Here is a 22,541-nt window from a genome sequence, read left to right as displayed (position 1 = left end):
TATTGTCTTGTTGCTCAGCTCAAGAAAAGAAGGCAGGGTCCCTTTTCTGATTAGGAATCCCGAGCAGACCCAGCATGCAGCCCTCCCTCGAAGCCAGCAGCTCAGTGTGAAGAGCTCCCAGACAGCCCTGGTCGGGCCTGGGGACAGAGGAGGGTGAGGACTTGAAAAATCACCAGCAGAGTGCAGAAATGGAAACCACCTGTGCACAGTTTTCCTCTGTGCGGGCTGGCTCTGCAGCTGCAATAAGAAACACCGAGAAAAGCTGATGAAGGGGGGAAAAGGATCCAGAACAGATGTGTTTCCTGTACACATTTCAAATGTGCTGGGCAGAGGCCGCGGAGGCCCTGTGTGACGCAGAGAGGCCCCGCTGTGTTGAGGTCCCAGCTGCCATTTTGCCTGCCTTCTTGGGCTCCAGGAGGTTGGCCTCAGGCTCGCCGATGACCAACCCTGTTTGGGGTAAAGTGAGCACCGCTGGACAGATGTCAAGTCATTGAGAAAAACTCCATCCTGAGAGTCATCTTAAGCTTCTTGGGATTTCAGTATGCCCAATTGATTCCAGTTGGTGTCAAATCAGCATGTTTTGCCTAATTACATTCATTTTTGCAAGTGGTCGTCATCGGTTTCATTTACAAGAACTCAGAGTAGCCCCAAGCAATGAACTAGATAGCTGGCAGAGCAGTCCACAGCGGGGAAAAAGTCTTGTGAACACTGAATTGATATATGGTTTTCCATAAACCCAGGCTTGCAAGGAGTCGTGCTCATGGTCTCCTCGTCTACTTTCCATCTCTCAGTCTCTCTCTCTTTTTAAGGCATAAATGCGAAAAGAAAACAAGTCTCTCCTCTCCTATCTTCCCTGGCCCAACTCAGGGATTTGAATGCTGCTCATTGCTGGCCCAGCTGAACCAGGGGGCCCAGACCTTAGCCTGCTTTGGAAGACTGCAGTGTAAATCAGTGGCCTACACCAAGTTTTCTCACTAATGTGAGCTCTTCCTTTCCCTAAAAATGGGAAAAGGGGCCTCCACAGGTCATCAAAAATGTGGCTTAAGCCTGGTGTGGTGGCTCACGTCTGTAATCCCAGCACTTTGGGAGGCTGAGTGGGTGGATCACCTGAGGTCACGAGTTCGAGACCAGCCTGGCCAACATGGTGAAACCCCATCTCTACTAACAATACAAAATTAGTTGGGCATGGTGGCACATGACTGTAATCCCAGCTACTTGGGAGGCTGTGGCAGGAGGGTTGGTTGAACCTGGGAGATGGAGGTTACAGTGAGCTGAGATGGCACCACTGCACTCTAGCCTGGGCAACAGAGCGAGACTCCGTCTCAAAAAAAAAAAAAAAAAAAAAAAAAAAAAAAAAAAAAAAAAGAAAAAAAAGAAAAAGAAAAAGAAAAAGAAAAAATGTGTCATAAAAACAGAACATCTGGTCAGAGATCGTTGTTTAAGGGAATCCTCTCCAAGGATTCCCTCTCTTGCAGACCCCTCCAGGGCATTTCAGAGAGAAGAGCCTCGAAGCCCAGCCTGGAGAGGCAGACCAGAAACAACTGAAATCATGCCCAGACCAGAAACAACTGAAAGCAGGCCGGGGAAGATAGGAGAGGAGAATGTGTTTTCTTTTCGTATTTATGCCTTAAGATCCAGCCCATGTCCTATCACCTCCCCCATTGCAGGAGTCAGACACACGTCCCCCGGAACAGAACAAGGTATGCAGTTGGGGAGGAGACATGCCACTGTCTAGCTTGGGGCCCACCTGCCATGTAGCCCCCAAATAACATAGTGAAGTGGTTAAAGGGCACTTGTTCTGGAGCCAGGTGGACCCAGGTCCAAATGACAGCTTTCTGACTGACTTTCACTCACTTGCCTGTGACCTTAGGCAAGTGACTGGCAGCACTGAGGTCCTGCAACATGTGGGCAACCATATCTCCCCCGGGGGTGACTGTGAGATCAGAGGAAATGTGTGCAAACCACTAGCACAGGGTGAGGCTTTGGCACACAGTGCACTGGGCTGGCTGTGATACATGGGAGGGGGCACAAGGTCAGGCCTCAGACTGCTGCAATATTACAGGGCAGGGAGACATCGCAGCCATTGCAGTTATCATCAATGTTCCCTAGCTCTGATAATTCTCTCTCCTCACCCCAACCTGTGGGAGTATGGAAAATGGGTACTAGCAGGAAAAGCAGTCCAGGGTTTGGCAGGATTCGGGCCATTTCGGGGCTGTTTACAGACAGAAACTTCTCAGTCTTTGGATCACAGCAAGGAAATTTTTTTCCAATCCTTGGGTAGCTCATTTGTGAGGCAACAGCACCCTCTCTGGTCGGAAAGCAGCATTTCCTCTAGAATTTTCTCTGGGGCTTCAGGGCACCTGCACCCAAAAAGTAAACGGGTGTGTAAATGTGTGTGCGGTCTTTATCCAAGGAGGTCAAGGTGACCTCAGCATCCCCTCCTTATCTGTGGGCGATTGCATCCATTTCTTCCCCCTCATTCTTCCCAGCTTTCATTGCTTCTGAACTGCTGACAGTGGGGACAGTGGGGAGGGAAGTGTCTGTGTCTGAGGAGCCCTCAGTACCCCCTCTCAGCCTTAGCCGCACTGGCTGCCTGCTCCAGCTCCACCCTCGGGGCCAGCACTTACTCGGCATATCCGAGTTTTGGTTTGTCCTGGCCTTTTACAGTCCTGGGAACTGTGACCAGACCTCCACTCACACTGACCTCTCCCCAGCACCCTTCTCCACCACCACTACAGAAACTTGCGTGCTATTTGGTTTGGAAAATTCCAGAAGGCCCGACTCTCCTGTGGGTCCATGTCGCCCCTGACCAAGTCCCAGCCCTGAGGTCTCAGCTCAGGCCAAGCTGCCTGTCTGAGCTCCTAGAGCCTCAGCCCCGGAGGGGCGGCGGTGGGGTGTTCACAAAGCAACCCATGGCACACCTGGCTCCCGCAAGCCCACAGACGGTGCCTGCCATGTTGACACGCCCCTTCACACTGCCAGCAAGTGGCTGCGTGGTCCTGTCTTGGGGGCTTCCCCTGCCTGTGGTCCAGGTGTTGTCCCATTCAGCCTTGTGACATTTCTGCGAGCTCCCCTTCTCGTTGCCAACCTACCCTGAGAGATGCGGCTCAGAGAGGGGAAGGGGCCCGGCCTGCTGGGGGTGTCCCTCCAGTCTAGAGCGAGACTCTCACCCAGGCCCCCCATGGCCCAACAGAACCCTGGGAGCTTCCAGGCCCCACATCCGCCACTCCTCACGACCCCTTTTCTCAGCCTCCATGGAACATTGGAGATGCAAGTTGGAGAGAACAAAAGCTCGGCGGCCCTTCCCAGCCACTCCCAGGCTGGCTCCCTGGGCCTCCATCCGCGGGCTGACAGCACAGAGAAGCTTCAGGAGTGGTTCAGCTTTGCTTTCAACTGCTCTCTTGAGCAATCTGTGACGGCTGTCAGGGAAACGCCTGCTTTAATTAGTTCTTCACTGATTACTATTAAGTGGCACGTTACGTAATTATCCCAGGGAAGGTCCCAAATGGAGTCTATTTCAGGCAGTTACCTGAATTTTGTGAATGAAAATTACGGTGATTCCATCTCTACTACACCACCCAGCACCCAATCAACACATATAGTGGCAACCCCAATAACCCTCCAACGGGCGGTGAACAATGCCATGGCTCCTGTGTCCAGGCTGCCTGGCAGCTCACGGGATGCTCACAACCGCCCTGACATGTGTTTGTCTCACAGGTTGGAAAACTGAGGTTCAGAAAGCGTAGGTAATTTGCCAAAGTCACACAGCTGGGAAGTCACACAGCTGGGACTGGAGCTCAGGCAGTCCAGCTCCAGAGTCCCAGCTCCTAACCTCTATGCAGTTTAGTTAGTGACTACAACTGCTGTTTATTTAGTGGCTTATGTTGTCAGCTAACCACAGAGATAGACGATTTGTACGCATCATCTTTCTTAATCATCACTACCAAGTGGAAGTGGTATTATGCCCATTGTACAGATACAGAAACTGAGGCACAGAAAGATCTAGCTAGCTAGAAGTGGCAGAGATGGTTTTCTAGGGCTCGACGAGCCTCTTAGCACGTACTCTTAGCTAGGAGGCAGCACTGTGGAAAGGTTTGCCTTTGTCCAGAAATAGAAAGTGTGAGACCCCATCAGAACTAATGCTCATTCAGCAGCTGCTCTGTCCAGGCACTTCCCTTGGATCATTCGATGCCCACATCACCTTTGTGGGATTGGTCCAATTATTATCCCCCTTTCACAGATGAGGAAACTGAGGGTAAGAGGAACTGAAGGAAAGACTCTGCCAAGGTTCCACAGCTGGTGAGTAGCAGAACCAGGACATAAGGTTGCTAGCAGCACAGCCTAAGCTCGTAGCCATCACTCTATCAGTTACCAGGATTAATATCACCACACATGGCCTGACCTCTGTTTAGGAATGTGCTTTGGCCAGAAAATGAATTCTAAATTATTGTTCCTTCAGGATGGGCAGTAGGGTGCTAAGAACACACTACTTCTTCACTGGTCTCTGCTCTGAGAGAAGGGACGTGCTGGACATGTAGTTGCCTGGGACTGGGGTTCTGGGAGGTGATTGGCTCATGGAACTGGTGGTAAGAAAACCCAGGATGTACATATATATATATATATATATTTTTTTTTTTTTTTTTTGAGACGGAGTCTTGCTCTGTCCCCCAGGCTGGAGTGCAGTGGCGCAATCTCGGCTCACTGCAAGCTCTGCCTCCCAGGTTCACGCCATTCTCCTGCCTCAGCCTCTCCGAGTAGCTGGGACTACAGGCGCCCGCCACCACGCCCGGCTAATTTTTTTTGTATTTTTAGTAGAGATGGGGTTTCACTGTGGTCTCGATCTTCTGACCTCGTGATCCGCCCGCCTCGGCCTCCCAAAGTGCTGGGATTACAAGCGTGAGCCACGGTGCCCGGCTATTTTTTTTTTTTTTTTTGAAACAGAGTCTCTCTCTGTCGCCTAGGCTGGAGTGCAGTGGTGTGATCTTGGCTCACTGCAACCTCCGCCTCCTGGGTTCAAGCAATTCTCCTGTCTCAGCCTCCCGAGTAGCAGGGATTACAGGCACCCCCCACCATGCCTGGGTAATTTTTGTCTTTTTCGTAGAGATGGGGTTTCACCATGTTGGCCAGGCTGGTCTGAACTCCTGACTTCAAATGATCTACCCTCCTTGGCTTCCCAAAGTGCTAGCATTACAGGTGTGAGCCACCGCACCCAGCCTGAAATGCAAATTCTTATTGCTTTCCCCGAGTCTGCTGGGAATCCTGTCCTTCTTTCTAGACTCCCATCCTTCATCCTTCGTATCTTAGGTCCTCTGCCTACTCCTCCAGTGACACCTCTCCAGAGGACAGAGGCTTTTGTATTTGTGGAGAAACCCCTCTATTTCCTTGTCTGCTCAGCATCGAGGTGCCCTTCACTGGTAGCAGCAACTGATTCCACCTCGGGGAAGAGCCCACACTCACTCTCAGTCCACATGACCGCCATGGAGTTTACCCTTCCTCCTCCCTGACCTAGTGGGTAAGCACATGACTCAGCCTGGCCAATCAGAGTCACAGTCATTTGGTTAGTGATGGGCATGTGACCAAATTCAGGCCAGTGAGATCAGGTCTGGGAATTTTGCTGAGATTATTGGGAAGGTTCTCCTTTTCTCCTGCTGGGATGGCAGTCTGGAACTGCTTTTCTGCAAGGCCTGAGAAAGAAGCTGTGGTTCTAGTCTTCAAGATGTCCCCTCATGAGTGTCACCTCCTAGTATTCATGCCCTTATGCAGTCCCCTCCCACCTTGGATAAGGCTGGCCTGTGTTACCATAGAAGGTTGCAGGAATGACGGAGTGTGACTTTCAGGCTAGTTCATTAAAGACTTGCAGCCTTTACCCTGATGTCTTGGATCTCTCTGTCTGTCTGGGGAAAGCCTGTGGCCATATTGGGAGGTCACTCAAGCAGCTGTGTGGTGATATCCACATGGAAAGGAACTGGGGCCTCCTGCCAATAGCCATGGAAGTGAGCCCTTTTGGAAACAGATTCCCCAGCTCCAGCAAAACCTTTAGATAACTGCAGGCCTGGTTACTGTCTTGACTACAATCTCATAAGAAACCTCAAACCACTACACCACTTCTAAACTCCTAACCCACAAACACTGTGAGATAATGCATGTTTATTGTTGTTTTAGGCAGCTAAATTTTGTGGTTATTTGTTGCAAAGCATTAGGTAGCAAATACAGACACAAACACAGAATACAGCACTGAGAGGTGGAGAATGAATGTCAGATTCCTCATATTTCAACCACCTAGATCCAGCCATGCCTAAAGTCAGCAAGCTTTGATTTCTCAGTTACATGAGCCAACCATTCCTCCTTTGGCTCAAGCCAGTGTGGATTTCTTGGCAACTGAAGAGCCCTCATCAATACAGAGGTTGCCATGAAAATGTGTGCCCCAGGAGCCAAGAAAAATCTCAACCACCAGATCCCAGGAAGGGCAGGAACCTCAGGAGAGGACTTGGGGGTGGAGGCAGCAGGTGGTGGAGGCCCTTTACACTAATGTCTGCCGGAGGACGCTGCAGCCCTTGCTGCAGGACCTTCCTCCTCACTCACAGCCTCACCCCTTTTACACTAATGTCTGCCTGAGGATGCCACAGCCCCTGCTGCAGGACCTCCTTCCTCCTCACACACAGCCTCACACGGATTCTCATCTTCTCCTCGTCCTTCTCCTCCCTGCCTCACGCCTCCTGCTTTCTTGTTGTTCCAGCTTCTTTGTGGCTTCACCTTCACCTTCACCATGAGCTCCCCTACACTCAGGCTTCTCCTTGGGTTCAGCCTGTAGGGACCCTGGGCAGGCAGGAGCTCAGCCAGGGAGAAGAGACTGAGGTTGGTTGTTTATCCCCCTGGTCCCCTCACATAAGGGTCTAAGTGTCAATGGCACCCCTCTGCTAGCCCTCACGTCACTGGTGCTATTGTCAGATTCCGGCAAGCATTCCTTCCTTTTGCCCCATCTGGCACGAAGGTGGTCATGTCATCCCACCTGATCTGGGCACACGCTATTTTTCTTTCCAATTATATAAAAAAACATTTGTAATTTTAAAAACTCTACAGTTTGCATGGGGGAGGGCGGGGACAATAGCACCAATCAGGCCATGGGGACACAGTGTCCTCTGACGGCAGCGCCAGGGTTCAGGCAGGCCGGAAGGACATACCAGAGCTGGCGGCCTTGGACAGGGCAGCAGCTCCCCCAGCCTGAGGAGTGCCGGCCCCTGTGTGGCAGTGCTGCCCAGCAGGCCAGCTCCCTTCCCTCTAGAGTGCCAGCAGCAGCTCCTGCTCCTCATGGGTCCACTTGATCACGGTCTCCAGTGAGCGGTAGAGGAAGATGAGCTCGGCAGACAGCTCCTCCTCCAGCTCCAGCTCACGGGTCTCGCGCACCAGAAAGATGTCCTGGCAGAGCTCGAGGACGTGGTCCATGCATGGCAGCTCCTCCAATGTGATGGAGTGTGAGATCCCACTGAAGAAGCCGCACACGGACTTGCCCATGACCAGTGTTACCCCCTCGGACCACACCTTTATAAACTGTCCCTGTTCTCAATTCCCCTCCATTTTCACCATCTCCTGCCCGTGCCCTGGCTGATACAGTGATTGACTGCCGTTGTCATATCTGTTTTGCAGAGGAGGAAGCTAAGGCACAGAGAGGTGAAGCAACTATGCATTGTCACACAGCGAGAAAGTGGCAGAGCTAGGATAGCCAGGCAGCGTGAGTACAGAGCTTTTCAGCTGTGTTCTGAAGGCAATGTAGTGACAGGCTTTGATCTGTGGTTTAGAACAAAGGCTCGGGTTAAGTTGTGGATGCTGGGCTGCAGGGAGAGACCCTGGCATCCGGAACTAACAGGCTGTGGCCATCGTCCAGGTCTGAGATGAGGCAGTGGTGTGGGAAGGAAGAGCAGTGGACACCACACTGGCAGAACATGGTGGAAGGGTTCAGAATGGGGCCTGGGCTTGTGATATGGGTGACTCGGGGGATGGTGATACCCTCCCCTGTAATGGGAACAGATATGGAGGTGCCGGTATGGCTCATGGCTCTGAGGGCTGGGTTTTGAGACGCACGGAACATCTTGGAGTCGGCCTTGGCCTCAGCTCCTGGGAAACAGGATGCAGACCCCCCTCCAGCTCGTGGACTTTCTTCATCCACCCCCTGAAAGCTGGCAGCATCTGCGGCTCCCACTGTGGTCGTGGGCTGTGTCTGATCCTGAAGGCTGGGCTTCAGCCTGCCCTCCACCCCCACACGCATCTGACAGCCTATTTTGCGTTAACACCGAGATGCGTCAATGGGAAGCTCAACGCAAGCCCCTGCTGGGAGCCCTAACAGTTTCCAGCTAACTAACCGTGCCTCATGTATGTTTAAAATAGTTTCTGCTATTACTGCAAGGCCCGCAAATCAATTTCTTAGTCACAGAGCCTGCTTCATCTCCCAGCACAGGTGAATTGAAGCAGGATGCTCATTAAAAGAAACAACGGGGTGTAAACGCAAACGCAGTGGACCGGAGCCCCAGGGAGGGTGGGTCAGCGCTGCTGGCAAATGTTCAAGATCAACCGGAGACACGTGGTCCCCAGGGAGGTGCAGAGTGCACCGTCCCATACACAGAACCGGACACCACCCCAGGCCCTTCTCCTTTGCCATCTCCCTGCCTTCCCACACTGCCAAGGTGGCAAGGGCTCTTGTGTCCCCATCCTATAGAAGGAAACATGGAGGAATTAGAAGTTGAGCCACTCCAGCCAGGCAGCATTTTGAATATTCCTTGAGCACCTGCTGTGTGCTTGGTTCCATGCTAGAAGCTTGGGCCACAACGGGGAAATAAGACCGCAGTGTCACTGCTCACGGGGCACTGGCATGCAGATGGGGAGACAATCAACACCAAAACAAAGAAGGAGACATCCCCAGAGTGTTAATGCTCTGAAAAAATAACAAAACAAGTCGATGTGACATTAAAAATCTCTGGGAGGGAGCTGGGGGTGCATGTCAAAGAAGGTCTGAGACCCAAGTCCCCAGAGTGAGTGCCTCATGAGGGTCTGGGAGGAGCCTCTCAGGCAGAGGGCAAAGCACGTGCAAAGGTGCTGAGGAAGGAACAAGCTGAGGCATGAACAGGAGGGCACGGCGGGCCAGGCTCTGTGCACTGTGCTGAGGAACGTGAGTGAACTGAGTGTGCTGAGATGGCACAGGCCAGAGGAGAACAGGGCGCTGCTTTTCAAAGCCCAGGCATCTTCTTCACCACTGTGGGCCAGGTTCCTAGGTTCCAGGGCTCAAAATGTGGGCATATCTTTTGGGAGGCCACCATCCCCCCCCCCACAAAATGGATATGAACGTGTATAGAGATGCAGAGACTGATATGGATATGGGTGCAGATAGAGATGTGCATAGAGATGTAGCTAAATGTACAGTGACATTGTGACATTGTAATTGATGATGATTGAAGATTTATCATGAATGATAATGACAAAGGTAGCCAAAGATGCCATCTGGGCCAGGCATGGTGGCTCATGTCTGTAATCCCAGCACTTTGGGAGGCCGAGGCAGGAGGATCACTTGAGGTCAGGAGTTTGAGACCAACCTGGACAACATAGCAAGACCCCATCTCTACAAAAAAGTAAAAAATTAGCTGGGCATGGTGGTGTGTGCCTGGACTCTCAGCTATTCAGGAGGCTAAGGTGGGGGGATTGTTTGAGTCCAGGACTTTGAGGCTGCAGTGAGCTAGGATTACACCACTGCACTCCAGCCTGGGTGACAGAGCACAATCGTCTCAAAAAACAAAAGAACGAGCCACCTTCACAGATCCCATTTCTTATGGAAACTGATGCCCAACGCAGCCTCACCACAAGCATCTTTCCCATGGAGCCAAATCAAGTGTGTCTTCTTTGCCCCTAATCCAGAGAAGAGTGGTCGTGTTAGCAGCCACTGTTGCCTGCTGCTTCTGAAGGCCAGGCCTGGAGATGGCCTTCTGGTTGAGAAAGGTCCTGGTTTCATTTTTTGCAGATGGGGAAACAAGACTAGGAGAGATCACCATTGATTTTATAAGTGTTTATTGAGTACCTATTACATTCCTGGCCCTAAAGATACAAGAGTAAATGAGAAAGATGAGATCCCTCTCCTTGAAGTAACTTGTTCAAGGTCGCACAGCTACCAAGGGTCTAGGCTGGGATTTGCATTAGGTCAGCCTAATCTCAGAGCCATTGTTCTCTCTCCTAGGGCCACCTGGCCATGATCAGGGACCTCTCAAAAGCCAGGGGATTTTTAGCAGGAAATCTCCAGGCAGGGACATGGCAGTTCACACCTGACTGGGATTCAGACTCCCAGAGCCAGCCCGTGCAAGACTAGTCTCATTGGGAGGGGTCTGTCTGTCTTCCATCTTGGCAGCTTGGCCACTCCCAGCCCAGGTCCTATTTGGTGCCCCCCACACCCAGCACTAGTGGTGGCCCTTGGACTGGCTAGTGTTGGTTGTCTGGCCTCTTTGTTGCCTCGTAATATGGTTACACTCTGTGTCCCCACCCAAATCTCATCTTGAATTGTAATTCCCATAATCCCCACATGTCAAGGGAGAGAGTAGGTGAAGGTAATTGAATCATGGGGGCGGCTTTCCCCATGCTGTTCTCATGATAGTGAGTGAGTTCTCAAGAGATCTGATGGTTTTATAAGGGGCTCTTCCCCCTTCACCCTGCACTTCTTCCTGCTGCCTTGTGAAGAAGGTGCCTTTCTTCCCCTTTGCCTTCTGCCACGATTGTAAGTTTCCTGAGGCTTCCCCAGCCATGCTGAACTGTGAGTCAATTAAACCTCTTTCCCTTATAAATTACCTAGTATTGGACAGTTCTTTATAGCAGGGGAAAACAGACTAATACACCCCAAGTTGGCCTCTGCCATGAACCTTTCCGGTGATCTTCCTTCTACGAATATTCTGGTATCACCTTGTCCTGGAGGTCTCTCCTAACCCGTCACCGATTGCTCTTGTGTGACCCTCTGCAGATCCATGTCTCAGACCATCATCTGGGACTGTCCATTTGTCTCACCTTCCAGACTGGGAGCTCCTCAAGGGCCAGGTTTAATTGTACCCGAGTCCCAGTATCTGGCCCTGGGGCAGATCAACAGCAACACCTCGTGACCCCAGGCACATGGGCTTGAGGCCAGCCAAACCAGCCACCTGCAGCTTCTTTGCCATGGCCTCTGGAAGTGCACAGGATCTCTCTGTTCTTTCTGTTTCTTAGATGCATGGTTCTGAGCATGCATTTACTTTTGTGACTCCTCAGTTAATGTCTGGCTTCTCACAAGCCATGTAAATATCATGATAGGTGCAATGGTAGCCTAGTTCACATCTATATCCATTGGGCCAAAGGTAGTGCCTGGCATACAATACGCATCTGATATGGCCTGGTTCTGTGTCCCCACCCAAATCTTGTGTCAAATTGTAATTCCCAGTATTGGAGGGAGGACCTGGTGGGGGAGATTGAAGCATTGGAAGACTTCCCTCTTGCTGTTCTCATGATAGAGTTCTCAGAAGATCTGGTTGTTTGAAAGTGTGTAGCCTCTCCCCCTGTGCTCTCTTGTGCTCTCCCTTTCTCTCTCTCTCTCTCTCCCACCTTGCCCTGGCCATGTGAAGACCGTGCCTGCTTCCTCCTCACCTTCTGCCATGATTGTAAGTTTCCTGAGGCCTCCCCAGAAGCAGAAGCCTGTACAGCCTGCAGAACTATGAGCCAATTAAACCTCTTTTCTTTATAAAGTACCCGGTTTCAGGTATTCCTTTATAGCAGCGTGTGGATGGACTAATAGAGCATCCAATAAATATCTGTTGCTTGGTTGAATGAATGAAGGAATGAAAGAAAAGATGACACCCTTGTGTCTTAGTGGACCTCTGAATGAAGGCCAGCTTACTCCACAGGGGTCTGTGCTCAAACCATGTGGGAATTTCAAAGAACACCTTCTTCTGCTGTTCCCAATCCACCTTCTCCAGACCTGAAAGACCCTGGGACCCCAGAGCCCTGGTGTGACTGTCTCAGCCCAGGTTGTCCTTACCCCTCTACCCCTGGCTCTTGTATTACCCCGCTGGACTTTATCTTCTGGGACTCAACCCCACACTGGGCCCAGCATGACGGCCCTGCTCCCTTCCTCTGTCTCCCTCCTCCTTCTTCCTCCTTCTGCCCCGCCTGACACAGCCCAGGGCCTTCAAGGTTCCCATCTTCTTTGCCAGCAAGGCCTACCCAGCTTCTTCTCTGCCACTAAAGGGGTGCTGGGACCCAGTGTCCCCCACTCCTCCATCCTCCACAGCCCCCACCCACCTGTGCTTTGGCAGGAGATGAGCCTTGAGTGCTCAAAAGTCACATGCCCCCCAAATCCCCAGGGTTTCAAGGAAGGGACCTTATGGCCTCCCTGTGACAAGGCCAACATCTCACCAGAATACCTGGTTCCTGAGAACGAGACTGGGGTCCCAGGAGATGTGTTGCGGTTTTGTTTTTTGTTTTTATTTAACTCATAAATATTCCAATACATGGCACTAAAAAGTAAGAAATCTGCCAAATAAGGGTGGTCACAAATGTTACTATTAACAGCTAAAATATTAAAAATTATCTAATATCATGAAATATCCAGTCAGTATTTAAGTTTGAATTGTTATTTTATCTATATGTTTGAAAGAGGATATATAATAGGTCTATATGTTGCCATAGATTCACTGAAATGAATCAAAACTCATCCAATATGTTTACATTTAGGAGTTCATAGTGACACTATCGGTCACTGCTAGAGGATGTCAGGGAACCAACTTACGATTTTGAAAAGTGATCAATAAAGAGAAAGAAGGAGGATTTGACCTGCCTTCCCCATGAGGGCCATCCGAGCCCCTGTGCTCCTGACTAGTCAGTCTTCGGAGGGGGCGGGAGTGGGTTTTGGGGACCCGAGACTGACACGCTACTCCAAGGAGTCCTGGTCATCTTCACATGGCTTCATCAGGCTGTGGTGCACCCTGACCTCTGCCCTCCAGGGGAGGAGAAGAAATCTTCCTCCTTAGTCAATAGGGCCGCCCCCGTTCCATCCTCGATTATGGATTCATCTCTCAGGGCAGCTGCAGAATTTGCACGCCCAGGGCCACATGAAAATGCCTGCCCCCTTCTTCCCAAAGTATGAAGATTTTGAAGACAGGACAGCAGAGCATTAAACTAAGCATGGGCTGTCTGAGCACAGCAAGCTGCACACCCACGGGGGCTGCCCACCCCCCAACCTTCAGGCCTCATCTCCTGGGGAGTAAGGATTGGCAACCTCAAGAGAAAGGAGGGGAAGGGGCTGAGTTCCCACCCTGGTCTCCGGACAAAAAGGCTGCCCAGGCCTATTTTGAGGCCGTGTGGGAAGGAAGAGAAGCCATCTGCAGAGACCTCATGAAGAACAATCGCCAAAGCCAGAAACCAGACAAGAGCTAAGACAGCCCAGAAGGAAAGTTCAGAAAGTCAACATCAGAGCCGTAACCTTTCCTCTATCACCAAAGTGTCCTGGCCTCTGCTGTTGGCCCTGGCCGGTGCCAAAATGTCACCACTCAGAGTTGCAGCTTCAGAACCATGCGGCTGGGGCTGCAGGGGCAGGAGGGGGCCTGGGTGCCAGCCTGGCCCTCACCAGGTCCCCAAGCCCTTCATACCAGCTGCAACAGTGATAATGAGGATGTTTGTGACATTGCCAGATGAGATGGTAACTAATGGCCCTGCCAGGCCCCAGGGATGCCGGGCAGGCTCCATGCAGCAGATGTTCCGTGATTACGAGGAAATTGAGGCAGGCGGAGGTTCCTGAGCCCAGGGGCTCTCCACCTCTGGCAGGCTGAGCCCAGCCTCCTTAAGGATGCAGCTCTGCTTGCGCTGGGGAAGGGGGATGGGGAGGGAAGAGGGATGATCTTGTTGGGAGCAGGCAGTCTCAAAGAGCCCCACACATCTGCTTCCAATTCATGACACCCTGGCTCTATTGTTGTTGTTTTTTTTTCCTTAAATGAAGTTAATAGTTTTAAGATTTGCCATATGTTGGCTTCGGTTAAATTCTTTGCAGTGGTTTATGTAACCCAAGTGTGAGGGCCAAGTCCTGAAAGCCCCTGGAGTTGACTCTGACCACCTGGTCTGTGTCACACCCTGAGGTGCGTGTGTCTGAAGGAAGCGGGTAGGGTCCCCACAAAAAAACTGAGGGGCCATTCCCAAGGAACGGGAACGTAGGCCAGTGGGCAGTAGTCCCAACCAAGGACAGAGAAGGGCTTGAAAAACTGCAGATGGCTGGGCCATCCTGGAGCTCTCTTGGTCCCAGTGTAGCCTGGGAATCTGCATTTTAAAACCTCCCCAGGTGAATCTAACGAGCAGTGGGCGAACTGCTGCTCCACCCTCCCTCTGAGAGAGGCTGGAAGGACAAAGGGCTTACAAATTCTGCTATTATGCTGATAACAGTAATAGCAATTGTTATTATTTTCAGTGAGAAAACTGGGGGCTCAGGGAAGTCACCTGGTACAGCCAATCTGGACGGAGGGCCCTGGCTTCTGCCATGCCAAAGCCCATGACTTGGAATCTATTTTAAAGTAGAATCTATTTTAACTTAGCCAAAGTAAGAATATTTGCATGATTTCTGTTCTAGTCCATAATCAGCAATCACTTTATGTTTTTTATTTTTCAAGCAGTCGGCAGTTCACAGGGCCGAAAGAATTGGGAAGTGAATTAAAAACTTTCTCCTTGAAGTGTTCCCAAATTCCAGACTCTGGAGCAATTAAGGGAGCCCTTCACAGCTGAACAGGAAACGCTGGCCATGTGGGCACAGAGGCAGAGGGCAGGGCCCTCCTTGGCACTGCAGCAGTTATCAGCCTGGAGAGAGGCTGAGAGGTAGGCGCATGACAGGGCATGGATCTCTTGGGGGTCACGGCCGAGTGCTCCTGGCCTGGGAAAGGACCCAAGGGAAGACACCATGAGCTTCAACAGGGGGCCTGAGGCCACCTGTAAGTTCTTTCATTAAGAACAGCCTTGAACTTCTGCAGGGAGGCAGGGAAGGGAAAATCAGGGCTCCCAGAGGCAGGAGGAGAGAGCCCCAGGTCTCGGCTGTTGGTATTGCCAGTAGCTCCCTTTCGTCTCTCTGTCTGTCTTCCCTTGACACCTGTCACCTTGTGCCCATGGCAGAGCATGCGTCTGAATCAGTGCGAGGGTTTGTTCAAACACAGCTTGCTGGCCTCACCCCTGAGGATCTGATTTAGGAGATCTGGGGAGGGGCAGAACTTGCATTTCCAACACGTTCCCCGGTGAGATGGATGCTGCTGGTCCAGGGGCCACACCTGAAGCGCTTCTGTCTCAATTAATGTTCTCAGCAGTTCTCTGAGGGCAGAGGAAGAGACCAAAGCTTAGAGCTGGGAGGTAATATGCCTGAGGCCACACAACTAGCAACCAACAGATGCAGGATTCGAACTCAAGCTCGGAGATCCTGGACCCCACTAACCACAAGGTACCCTCTTCTCACTTTAAGCGTTCCCCCTAGACAGTTTGAGTCAGGGCAGCCTCTTTGGAGACAGGGGCTGGAACTTCACTGCACATTGGAGCCCCTCAGAAGCTTCTAAAATTTCCAGTGCTGGGGCTGCCTCTAGACCACTGAAATCTGAGCCCACTGGGTTGGCAGGACTTTTTTACATTTCCAGGTGATTTCACGGCACAGGGGCTATATTTGGGACTCTGGGCTTCGGGAGACCCAGAGTGGCCTTAGCAGTAAGTCTGGGGTGGGGTGGGTGCTGCAGATGGCAGGCACCTGCATGGTCAGCCGCACCCTGGAGGGGGCCCTGGGTGACCTAGGAAAGGGTGACTCTCCTCCCTGGAGGCAGTCGGGGAGAGGCCTTGACTGGGGTTGTCAGATAAAATACAGAGTATCCAGGTAAACTTAAATTTCAAGTGAACAGAGAATAATTTCTTTAGTATGCCCTAAATATTACTTGGAACATACTTAAAATTAAAACAATGATCTTAAATTCCAACTGAACTGAGCGTCCTGGATTGTATCTGGTCAGTGTAGGGGCAGAGGTTCCAGCCCCCAGCACCAGCAGCTGAAGGTGTTTTCTCGTTCATTTGATCAAGCGTTAGGAGCCGTGGTGTGTGGCGGGGCAGGGAGACTGGATCTCTGCTCAGCAGGCCCAGGCTGAGGGGGAGGTGAGATGGGGGCCCAGGGACCCTCTGCAACCTAGAACCCCAGGTGTTAATCTTGCATCGTGGAGTTCCAGCCCTGCTGGGCAGAAGTGTTTCTTTCCATTTTTCTTTGAGGACTGCAGCCCTGGGTTTACCTGGGGAAAGAGGCCACCGAGCGGGACCGGGGGTGGGGATTCTAAACAACGGGGAGAGTAGAGAGCGCCCCTCCCCAGCAGGCTGTTCGAAGGACCCATGCAGGGCGCGTGGACCCTCCCCTCGGAATGCCAGCGCCTTCCAGTGCAGCAGCCGCTGGTGGTCCCCGTGGGGGACAGGGCCGGGCCTAGCGGGAGGCCACTGACCGATGGAGCCGCTCCCGCTCCATCCTTGCTTCCGGGTGCAGCTCTCGCCTGTTGCAAGGTTACGCTTCTGCTTGGGTTCTTTGTTTGATTTTTATTGACTTTGTCCCTTCTTTTGTGTTGTGGCATCGCCTTGTAACTTCCGTTGCTGCGGTAACAAGTCACCATAAACTTAGCCGTTTCAAACAACAGGGCCTTATTATCTCACAGTGCTGTAGCCAGGAGTCCAGGTGGGCGCACGGAGGGAGGTCCCAGCCTCGTGTCTCACAAGGCTGAGCGGGCAGTGTCGGCGGGGCAGAGCTCCTTCCTGGAGGCTCTGAGGCAGAACCCTGCCCCGCTCACTTGGTGGTCGGCTGAATTCAGTTCCTTGGGCTTACAGGGCTGAGGTCCCCACTCCTGGACGGCCGTGAGCCCCGGCTGTTCTGTGCTCCTGGGGCCTGCCGCGTTTCTGCCTGAACTCTCCACACGGCCCCTCCAGCAACAGCGGGTCAAGCCCTCCTCACGCTTCGAATCCCCCCCGCCTCCAGCTGGAGAAAGTTTTCTTCTTTTAAGGGCTCATGGGATTAGACTGGGCCACCCAGAAAATCCAGGATAATCCTTTCTTGTATTGTCAATAACCCTAATCACATCTGCAAAGTCCCTTGTGCCACTAGTAGGGTAACATAGTCATGGTTCTGGGGATTAGGGGGTGGCATCCCGAGGGGGCCGTTCTGCTCACCACAAACCTCCCTATATAGCACAGGGTGGCCATCCCTAGTGGGCTGCTAGATGGATCTTGCCCTGTGGGCACACTCCTGCCACGCCAGGCTAGGACGAAGGTCCCTCCAGGCCCCAGCAGGCTCCCTGTGCGCCTGGCCTTGGAGTGCGTGTCCTGCGTGTGTCCTGTGTCTGTTCCCGCCATGCCTCCTTACCGACGCGCCTCGCTTCTGGCCTCCAATCCCCATGGCGGCACTGTGGCCCCAGACGGGTCCACCAGGCAACCTCGTGGTTTTGGTTTTCAATGCACAAGTAAAATGTCTCCCCACCGTCTCATCAATCTGAGGGACAGGAGTAATCAACACAGAACTGTGCTGCAGGTGAGGCCGGGGTCTGGGCCCCAGGATGCCCATCTATCCCTAGCCCACACTCAGGGCTACTGTGGGATAAAAAGAGAAGGGAACTGAATGGGGGAGGTGAAGGGAAGGAGAGGAGTCTGGTTGGAGGGTCAGAGGTTGATCCCTCCTGACATGGTGTTAGGGGTGCACTGGGGTCTAGAAAGTGCCGTTGCAAATGCACTGTGGGACAGGAACACTCTGGGGGGCGGTGTGTGTTGGGATGTGCAAGTGTGCAGGGGTGGGGGGTGTCCATGAATGCCCAGAAACAGCAGCTGCAGTGAGGGCCCATTTCCTGCACTGTCAGGTTGGAGGGGGCACGGGACAGCCCGCCTGAGCTGGCTGCCCCAGCGAGTTAGTGGAATCCCTTCTTTGATTGTGTTTGTTGCCTTCACCTGTTCATATGCTCCTGGCTGAGAGAGGACACACCTAGGATATTCACAAGCCCCAGAGCACTTCTGAACACCTGTGAGAGATGCTCAAGGGATGAATGCTTGGGCCTTTAGGGTACCTTGAGCTGGAGATGGGGCCGGGGGCAGATGCCATAATGGTCTTCTGCTCCCTTTTAGGCACAGCCAATTAATGACAACACTTGTTCCTGCAGAACAGATTCGGCTTCATGATCTTTTAGAACAGAGTTCTAAAATAAAATCCTTTACCTCCCAGCCTGATTACTCTTCGGTCAACAGAAACTTACCTAGCACCTTTTTGTGTGTGTGCCACGCATTGGTCCAGGCACTGGGAGAGGGTGAGATCCCTTTCTCCCACCCCACACCCTACAGGACAGAGGTTCTTGACCCCCACCTACACATCAGAATCCACCAGGAAGCTTTACAAACTTCCCGGAGAGATTCTGATGTCATTGATCTTGGGAGTACAGCTTGTTAAAAGCTGCCCAATTGATTCGAATGTGCAGCTAAATTTGAAACTGCTACACCGCGGGACATCTGATTAATTACACCCACAGCCTTCAAACCCAGCCCAGTTCCAGTTAAAAGAAAAAGTTTTTCAAAGATGCATAGAGCATGACTGAGGATTCTATATAGGAAAAGGGGAAATTTTAGGCTATTAAAGTGCCTATTACAATTATGATTTAACATCGATATAGAGAAGCTTTGTCATTAAAACAGTTTTTTAAGGTTATTGTGTAAATGAGAACACTAAAATCGAAACTTTAAAAATACCTGCTGTTCCTTGCCATCCTCCTGGAAAACTTCCAAGCAGCCCCAAGTGTCTGTAAAGACTCCTTTGTGAAATGTCTATTCAAATGAGCCGCAGGGTCCCTATTGTAAAGCCAAACTGTTCCTGTTTTTCCTGCTGTTGTCACTGTCGCTCTGGCCCATGCAACAACACCCCCTGACGAGGAGGGCAGGAGCCACAGCCCGGGCAACTCCTCGAGGGGAGGGATCTTTTGTTCACTGACGTGGTCCCAAGACCTACTGCAGGATGAGCGCTTGGCAGGTGTTCCTTGTCAATGAAGATCTCTAACAGTCAGTGGATACAGTAGGTGTGCTGCACCCTCACGCCTCTTGCTCCTGCCAGCATTGCTAATGAATCAATCATGACCATCCTTCCCTTAAGCCTGGATGCAGTCCTGTAGCTCTCAACCCCACAATCCAGGGACCAGCAAAGGCATCACACAAATTCAGATGATGTTCTTCTGTTTCCAACCCACATCCAGTCTGACCTACAGTCATAATTCTCTCCTCCCTTCCTTTCTTCATTTCTTCATCCCTCCCTCACTAAGGGCACACAGCTAGCAGGCCATTAGATCAGCGGTCCCCAACCTTTTTGGCACCAGGGAACAGTCTCCTGAAAGACAATTTTTCCATAGACATTGGGAAGTGGGGTAAGGGGGATGCAGGGATGGTTTTGGGATGAAACTGTTCCACCTCAGATCATCAGGCATTAGATTCTCATAAGGAGCACACAACCTAGATCCCTTGTGTCACACGCGTCCTGTGAAGAGACAACCAAACAGGCTTTGTGTGAGCAATAAAGCTTTTGAATCACCTGGGTGCAGGCGGGCTGAGTCCGAAAAGAGAGTCAGCGAAGGGAGATAGGGTGGGGCCGTTTTATAGGATTTGAGTAGGTAGTGGAAAATTATAGTCAAAGAGGGTTGTTCTCTGGTGGGCAGGGGCGGGGGTCACAAGGTGCTCAGTGGGGGAGCTTCTGAGCCAGGAGAAGGAATTTCACAAGGTAGCGTCATCAGCACTTCTTTTGTGATTCTTCACTTGCTTCAGGCCATCTGGATGTATACGTGCAGGTCACAGGGGATATGATGGCTTAGCTTGGGCTCAGAGGCCTGACACCTTGCACGTGCAGTTCACAACAGTGTTCATGCTTCTATGAGAATCTAATGCCACTGCTGATCTGATAGGAGGCCGAGCTCAGGCGGTAATGCTCACTCACCTCCAGCTGTGTGTCCCTTTTCCTAACCCCCACATGGCCTGGGGATTGGGGACCCCTGGGGTAGATCACGTACAGCTTTGTAGACCATCTAAAGACATTTACTTTTACCTGAGTGGTGTGGAGATACACAAAGACCAACCAAAGGAGAACAAGCTAAGGCAATTTATTCAGAGCTTGCTATAGCTAGGGGGTCACCAACATCACATTGGTTTGGCAGAGACTCAAAGGCAGGCAGGGGAGTGGAGACAAGGGAAAGCTTCATGCTTGCCCTGATTTGGAGGCTGTGTGCACAAGGAAGCTGAGACAGCTAGCTAGAAAGCCACGTGTCTCCTGTGATTGACCAGGGATGCGTATTTGGCTTTCTCTGGTTGGTCCTAAGTTGCAACTGGGGACAGAAATTAGGGAAGCTGTCGGCTATTAGTCAAGTCCTAAAATCAGTTGGGGACTGATTGTTACCTGGGTTGTTGTTTGACTTCCTAGATTATCTGCTAGAGATAATGATCCAACTTCCTACAAGTCTGACTTGTATGTAGCAGCCTGGCTTCCCAGACCAGTTGCCACCGATTATGGGCCAGAGTTTTGTATTTACATATGGTCAGGCCACGGTCCATTTGTATATTCAGTATCTCAGTGAGATGGAGCAAGAGGGGTGTTTTTCCTTAAAATATGTATTGAAATGTAATTCACATATACAATTCACCCACCTAAAGTGTACAATTCAGGGTTTTCTAGTATATTCACAGTTGTGTTGCCATCATACAATTTAATTTTAGAACATTTTTATCCTTCCCCGAAAGAAATCACATGTATTAGAGTCACTCCCGCCCCCCTGCTGTGCCAGGCCTAAGCAACCACGAATCTACCTTCTGTCTCTATAGATACTTATTCTGGACTTTTTGTATGAGTGGAATCATAAGCAAAAGCTTGATTTTCCATTGAAACAGCAGAGCCCTTACCTGCCCCCTCCCTGCCCATGGAGGGTCTCTATCCTTGCCTAGAAGTGCCTTATGACAAACAGCCTCTGTTTACAGGGTCCAGTTCCCTGAGTTGTAATGCATGTACCCACCTATGTAACAAATAATGCACCTATAACCACCACCACAGTCAGAAGAACAAACATTTCCATCTCCTCCAAAATATTTCCTCTTGCCTTTTTGAGGCAGACAATGATTTGCTTTTTGTCACTATAGATAAATTTTGTTTTTTCTTGATTTTTCAAGCAAGTGGAATCATACGGACTTTTGATGTCTGCCTTCTTTCACCCTGAAAAGTGTTTTTTGAGATCCATTCATGTTTTGAGTGTATCTGTAACTGGTTAGATTTTTATTGCTGAGCTGTATTCTACTATATGGAGACATGGGTACTTATTCACTCATCTGTTGATGGTCTGGTTTTCAACTATGAATTCAATTTCTTAGTTAATATAAACCTATTGATCTCTACTTTCCTTTGTTTCCAGTTTGGGCTATTATAAATAAAGTCGTTGTGAACATTCATGTGCTTTTTCTTTTTTTTTTTTTGAGACGGAATCTCGTCCTGTCGCCCAGGCTGGAGTGCAGTGGCATGATCTCAGCTCACTGCAACCTCTACCTCCTGGATTCACGCCATTCTTTTGCTTCAGCCTCCTGAGTAGCTGGGGCCACAGGTGCCTGCCACCACTCCCGGCTAATTTTTTTTTGTTTTTAGTAGAGACGGGGTTTCACCGTGTTAGCCAGGATGGTCTCGATCTCTTGACCTAGTAATCCACCCACCTCAGCCTCCCAAAATGCTGGGATGACAGGCATGAGCCACCATGCCTGGCTGCTTATCTCTTTTGTTGACTTATGCTTCATTTTTCTTGTGACATTGTGACAACACTTAAATGAAGCCTCATTAAAATTAAAAACTTATTCGTTTTTTATTTATGGTCCATGTATTTTGGATCAGATCTAAGACCTATGCTAAAGAGGTGATAAAGAAAAACTTCAGCTGAATTAAATTTAAAATAGTTTAATTGAGCAATGAACGATTTGTGAATCAGGCAGCCTCCAGAATCACAGCAGATTCACACAGACTCCAACGCAGGCAGGTGGTAGAAGAAGATTTATAGACAGAAAAGGGAAATGACATACAGAAATCGGCACTGAGGTACAGAAACAGCTGGGTTGGTTACAGGTTGGCGTTTGCCTTATTTGAACACAGTTTGAACACTCAGCATTCTATGAGTCGTTGAAGTACGGCTGCCGGGATTGGCCAAGACTCAGTTATTGTTACAGGCACATACTCCTAATTTAGGTTGTCAATCTTGTCTGACTATTAAGCTGGGTTACAGTTCACCCACAAGGACTCAAATATAGAAATCCAAAGTCCTTCTCAGGCCATATTTAGTTTGCTTTAACAGAGGTGAAGATTTTCTCCTTGGTTTTATTTATTTATTTATTTATTTATTTATTTATTTATTTATTTATTTTGAGACAGGGTCTCGCTCTGTCATCACGCACCTGCAGCAACGCGATCTCAACTCACTGCAACCACCACCTCCTGAGTTCAAGTGATTCTCATGTGTCAGCCTCTC

The sequence above is a fragment of the Nomascus leucogenys genome, chromosome 13 (assembly GCF_006542625.1).
Source record: "Nomascus leucogenys isolate Asia chromosome 13, Asia_NLE_v1, whole genome shotgun sequence".
NCBI classification, from domain to species: Eukaryota; Metazoa; Chordata; class Mammalia; order Primates; family Hylobatidae; genus Nomascus; species Nomascus leucogenys.
This window is presented reverse-complemented; position numbering follows the sequence as displayed.